The following is a 6,358-nucleotide window of genomic DNA, read 5'->3' as shown; positions in this document are numbered from 1 at the left end:
ATTAATTATAGCTATGCCGTATGACCTCTCTCTGTATGTGCACACACTGGGAGGAAATATGCTGCCTGGAGGAGGCAGGTAATGTTAGGTATTGTTGATGGCTCAATACAAGCTGTTATAGGTTTACCAGTGAATTCCGCCATCATTAGTAGCTAATTTTATTTGGATCGATTGAATCAAACTTCTCCAACTCCATACTGTTTATGAAAAAAAAAAATATATGAAAATATTTGGATTGGACAAACTTGATTTATTCCCACTTACTACCACTAGTTGACATGCACACAAGCATCCAGAATGAAGTCGTTTGTTTGTTTGCTTGTTTTTTCATGTATTCTATCTGATATCTTTTATTCTCTGCATCATTGTAAATGAGAATTTGTCCTCAATGGGGTTTCCGAGTATGTATGAATAAATAAATAAATTGATAAATAAGGGATGGCCGACGGCCGTCGTGCAAACACATTGCATTTGGTGGGGGTTGAATATTTTGGGAGAGATGCACCTGTAACCAAACTACAGTAGGCCTGCACGATATGAGGGAATTCTGCGATGTGCGATAACATTGTTCAATATTGCGATGACGATATGACTTGCGCTAAATAAACAAATATTGAAGTATGCATATTAGCTATACAGTTCCAACTTCCTATGTCTTTCTGGTTTAATATTGCTAACATAGGTTAGGCACCAAACATTGAACAGCCTCAATAAAGAAATGAAATACACACTGACTCTAGCTGAAACTACACACAGCGTGTTTGGGCTTTGGCAGAGGGGCGGAGCGCACCGCTGAAAGGGGAAAGTGTACGCTGGATTTACAACACAAGACAAAATGATCAGATGCTGAGTGGGAATGAATGACACGTGTAAATAAAACCACTTTTGTTATTCATTGCGTTTCAGGCAGTCTTTGCGATGTGTTTATTGCGCATGTTCATATTGCGATGACGATGAAAATACGATTAATTGTGCAGCCCTAAACCAAACCATTCGAAATAACGGAAGAAAAGCTGCAGGCGTGTTCATTACGCATTACCTACTGTATATAGTCAGAGATCAATGTCAGAGATATACAAAGCTAGCTTGCTAGCTAGTTATAGCTAGTAGCAAAGGAGCATCAGTGCAGTAACATTAAGGCCTATTCATGATGAAATGGACAGTGGAATAATAGTAGTGAATGGGGGAAGGAATGAAATGCATCAATAGAAAGCAGCTCTTGGGGCTGTAGAGGGTCATTGAGAAGGCTGTTATGTCAATCTATTTGACACGATATGATTCATTTATCAAACACATCATACATTGGTTACCCAGGGTAATGACTTGCAGAAGGAGTACGTCGTGGTTACTGGACGAAACGGCAACATTTGATTAGCTAAAAATACAACTTTGGCGTCTTAGCAAATGTGTTTAATATTTTCATAATACGGTATTTTCTCTTCACTCGTGGTGAAAGCTGGTGGTGATACATTTCTGATATGCTTAAGTGCTCTGCCAACATGCCCTCACTGTGCAAGAACCTGGGTTTTTATGCTTTTGAAGTATGGCAGTTATGGCACCCCATCAGCAACACCCCGCTGAAATTCAAATGTGCTGCAATGATCTTTTGATGGGGATTTAGATGGAGCTGTTTGGAGTTTGGGGGGGGGGGGGGGGGGGGCTTCCTCCTCCTATTCATATATTCTGTCACCATCCAGCCGCTCAGCTGTATTACTGAATTGATGCGCTGTGACAGTCTTAAGCTATTTCATCTCCTTTCTCCATCATATCGAGAAATGACACGTGGTATAGGAAAGGCATGGTTTTTCCACACCGACACCAAACTCATCTCGATATAGCTCATAACACCATCTAAGCCTTTTGTATTGAGTTCTGCTCCTCTGCGACCTGTAGATCAAAGTAATGGACTTATCGGAGGCTGTGCACACCAACGCTGGAGAGGCCAGAGCTACTCAGTAGTGTAATGGTTTTTTGGGGCAGGGCTCTTAATTATAGGACCGTCTCCCCTGAGTGATTCCTCTCTGATAGCAGAGCGAGCCGGGGAATTGTACATTTTCAACCCGATCAATACAACGAGGATGTTTAATAAAAGGTACATGAAGGAACCAGGCTCCATCAAATCAATTAAGAGACAATTACTCAGACTTGGCGGCAATGCGATGCATTAATGTGACAGGAAGAGTGTTCAAATAAAGCACAGTTAGAATAACAGAACAATTATATACAGATTGGTTGGTTTCTTTTTCAAGAGGATTCCCCGGCTGATTCACTGAGATATATTAGCTTTGCAAAGCACGTCACAATGTAAAAGCATATTGAGAGAGAGGACAGGCCTCTTTAGCTGGTTTCAATTTAATTCAATTCAATTCAATTTATTGTTGTCCACAATGTGGAAATTTGTCTTTGGCTTCACAGGTTTGCTTGCTGCACACATGAAAAGTACAGTACACAGACACAGTACACAGCACAGGAAATGATAGGGTACATAATACAACATATCACAAGACAACAGGACAACAGCACATTACAGACAGCGAGTTTCCGCACACGTCTTGAGTGTGAAGCTTGGGTCTGTGGAGCCTGCGACGGACATGCTGCGTCTTGACGGGTCGTCGTTGCTCTCTCCGTTTTGTGAGCATCTTAGACGAATGTTCTGATGAAGCCCGGGCTTTGGCTCCAACAGGCTCAGCAGGTCCGATGTAACATCCATTCTCCTTTGGTCTGGGCTGCTATTGATTTCTGTTAAGTGGGGCTTCTTTTTCTCTCTTAGGAGAGATTCCTGTAGCAGTGAGGGTGAAATACTCCTCCCCAAAGCCATCTGGAATCATATAAACATTGAGATGTTACAGAGCGGAATGCTGAAACGGATGCATTCGCAGGTAAATAAGTTTGCAGCAGTGAAATAATATTCTATGCCTCTGTGCCTTTTTATTCCATCATTCACAGTTGAATTGTTGAAAACTATTTGAAAAAAAAATACATTTGTGGTGGCCTAATTAACGTCTTAAATTTGGGACAGGGCTGCAGTCACAGTGCTTGAGTTTACTGAGCTCTTCAAAATAATCAAGACGTTGATGGTAATTAATGCTGCCTGCATCTAAACTATAAAGTCTCACTGAAACACCCGCAGGATCCACGTGGTCTGTATTGGATCTAATCAAAAGAGCACACACTGCAAAAACCTGATAAGTACATCACTGAAAGTTATGGATGATAATAGACGTTTGACAGTGAGAAGGAATTTAATTAATTGGCCTCCTCACAACCACTCTTTGCACTGGCTGCTTAAGCTTTGTCTGGAAGAAGAGAAATGGTACTCCATGCGTGTGTGTCCTTTCTTGAACGTCCAACATTATCCCAATGAAATGACTGAATAATTTTGTTTTTAAACGTTGGATTTGGCAGCCCTTTCTTAATTATATGGACGACCTTCCATCCCATTTGATTGAATGACTATGATTTGAATGATCTCTCTACTCGCTCCACTCTAGCACTATGAAGATAATACTATACCTCACTATATCTCTTAATGCATTGGTTCCCAACCTTTTTACACCAAGTACCACCTGAGAAAGTAGTTGGCTCTCCAAGTACCACCATATGACCGACGTTAAAATACAGTCTATTCAGCTATGCACAGTTCACGCAGGAGGCAAATTTATTCCAAATAACAGTATTTATTGTAAACAAACAATAAATATCAACTGTACAGTGTGTGTGTGTGTCTCTCTCTCTCTCTCTCTCTCTCTCTCTCTCTCACACACACACACACACAAACACAGCAAATTGGAACATTTTGAACAACATATCAACTGTACAGTGTCTCTCTTTCTCTCCTCTCTCTCTCTCTCTCTCTCTCTCTCTCTCTCTCTCTCTCTCTCTCACACACACACCAAATTAGAACACTGAACAAAATAGCAGCTGTAGTCCCTCTCTCTCTCACACACAGCAAATCAGAACATTGTCAACAAAATATCAACTGTGCAGTGTCTCTCTCTACTACTACTAATGACCACCATGGATTTTGCACGCAATTTCTTTTATTTTTTATTTTTTTCACAGAGCCTTCCAAGTACCACCAGCAGGGGGCGCAAGTACCACCTACGGTACGCGTACCGTAGGTTGGGAACCACTGTCTTAATGTATTTATATGTATTTTTGTTTTTTATTTATTTGTTTCTGGTTTGTCTTGTACTGTGGACATTTCTGTATGGTTGTGTATGTTTTATATTTTAAAAAAAATGTAAGTGTTGTCTAAAAAAAAAAGTTGGATTTGCCTGAAATCAAAGAGCAAAGTTGTCTGGAGTGGCTTTTCTTTGGCCATGATAGAAGTAGAGACTTATACTGTACTTGCTGTCAAATCAATGTGTGATGCACAGAATAGTCGATCATGGGCCACATCTTGAGATGTTTGGCTGATCTTTATGTTGGGCAGAGATGGATAAACTAAAGTACACAGTACACACATTCTTTACTTCAGTAGAAGTACAGTTACTTGTGTAAAGGTAGAAATACCGATTGAACTTCATCTGCAGACAGCTCAGAGCACAGTGGGCTAGCCCTCTCATCAGGGCTCCTCCTGTGATGATGTGTTCATCAAAGGAGGACAGTTCTGGTGCCTTTAAGGCTGCTTTCTCACTGGGAACCATTTGCTTTCGTTCCGTTCTGTTCCGCACTCGGGAACGATTGCCCCCCCTGCCCCTCTCCCCCCGCTGGTCAGCTTTCACATTACAGCATTTCTTCCGCGCTCGGAAACGGAACAAAGTGCACTTGCGTCATCAACTATGCCTGGAGTTTATCGTCGCCCGTTTGTGGTCTATGTGGTTGGTAATGGTTGACTTTCACACTCGCAAGTGTTCCGTGCCCGGGCACGGCCAAAGCGCTCCCCAGACCAGCTTTTCAAGTGGATCCTGTCACGGTTCCCCCGTTGTGTGCTCGCGCGCGGAACGGAACATAACGCAACGTTTACACTCGTCAAATGTTCTGAAACTGGGGTCCATTTGGGGACAAGTGTGCTCGGGAACGGTACCGGGGCGTCAGTGCTACAGTATGCATTGTGTATTTTTTACAATACAGCAACATCCTCCAGTTCGCCTTACATCATATCATCTTCGACGGGAAGGTGAGCATTGAGGAAGTACATATATGAATATAATATATGAAGTAAGAGCTAGACTCACTAAGAGCAGAACATTGCATGTAGATGCCACATTGCCTGAATCCATTTTTGCCTCCTGGATGTGTTTGATATGTAAAACTGAAGCATATCCGTTTTCAGTACTGCAACATGAAAATGTTGCTATGCTCAGCAGTGTTGGGCAAGTTACTTTCAAAATGTAATATACTACATATTACTAGTTACTTTCATTTGAAAGTAATAAGTTACTTTACAATATTACTGTCTGTGTAGAGTAACTCGTTACTTATTACACTACTTTTGCATTACTTTCACCAAAACAACAGCAGCAGCAGAATGACATTGCCGCCCCGGAACCATCCTGAAAAATCATTTCAACCGCCTTGAAGTCAGTGTAAACGATCCAAAATTTTAAATGTTATTCTTTTCCTTTTGTTATTGTCTTCTATAGTGGTTATTTGCATAAAAACACAGTTTGATTAGGAAATGATTGTATCTTTTCTAAATATGTGCTTTGATTTAATAAAATGTAACTCAATTTGTAACTTGATTTACTTTACAAAGTAAAGTATAATATTACTGAAATCCTATAAGTAATAAGTTACATTACTGAGTTACTGCTAAAAGTAATATAATACATGTAATATGTTACTTTTGTAATGAGTTACCCCTAACAACACTGATGCTCAGACGTGAGCTAGTTGAGTTGGTTGGTGAGTCAAGTAGTCACTCTATGACTTTGAGAAGTTCTCCAGGGGCCGGTCACGCACTGGACGAGGCTGGAAGAAGGGAATGATTCAAGGCAGACAGAGCTCTCATCCATCAGACACTTCACCTGGGACTAATGGCTGGCCTCAGACACTGTGTGTTTGATGTGTGCATACCACACAACCCGCCTACTCTTTTCATGTCAGAACGTCACAGGGTCAGGGCTCACAAATGGATTTTCTAATCCACTTGTTTGCTGGAAGTTCTTTTCAACCCCCCTTTTTAAAGGCCAAGCCAAAAATGTACTTAAACACGAGCATCCTCCTGTCTGCCCCCCGCCCCCGCCCCCAACTGTCATTGTGTGTTTTGATTGGCTAATACATTTCCGTGGCGGGGGGAAAGAGATGCATGCAGGAAAGGCGAAGGACATCAGGAAAGCTCAAATAATGAGATGTCAAGCAGGGCAGAGCATAATTGTTAATTACATTTATTCAGGTGCTTTTTGGAAAGCAG

This window comes from Poromitra crassiceps (genome assembly GCF_964638095.1).
Source record: "Poromitra crassiceps genome assembly, chromosome: 23".
In the NCBI taxonomy this organism is placed as follows: Eukaryota; Metazoa; Chordata; class Actinopteri; order Beryciformes; family Melamphaidae; genus Poromitra; species Poromitra crassiceps.
The sequence above is the reverse complement of the archived record's forward strand: the minus strand, read 5'-3'. Positions refer to the sequence as shown.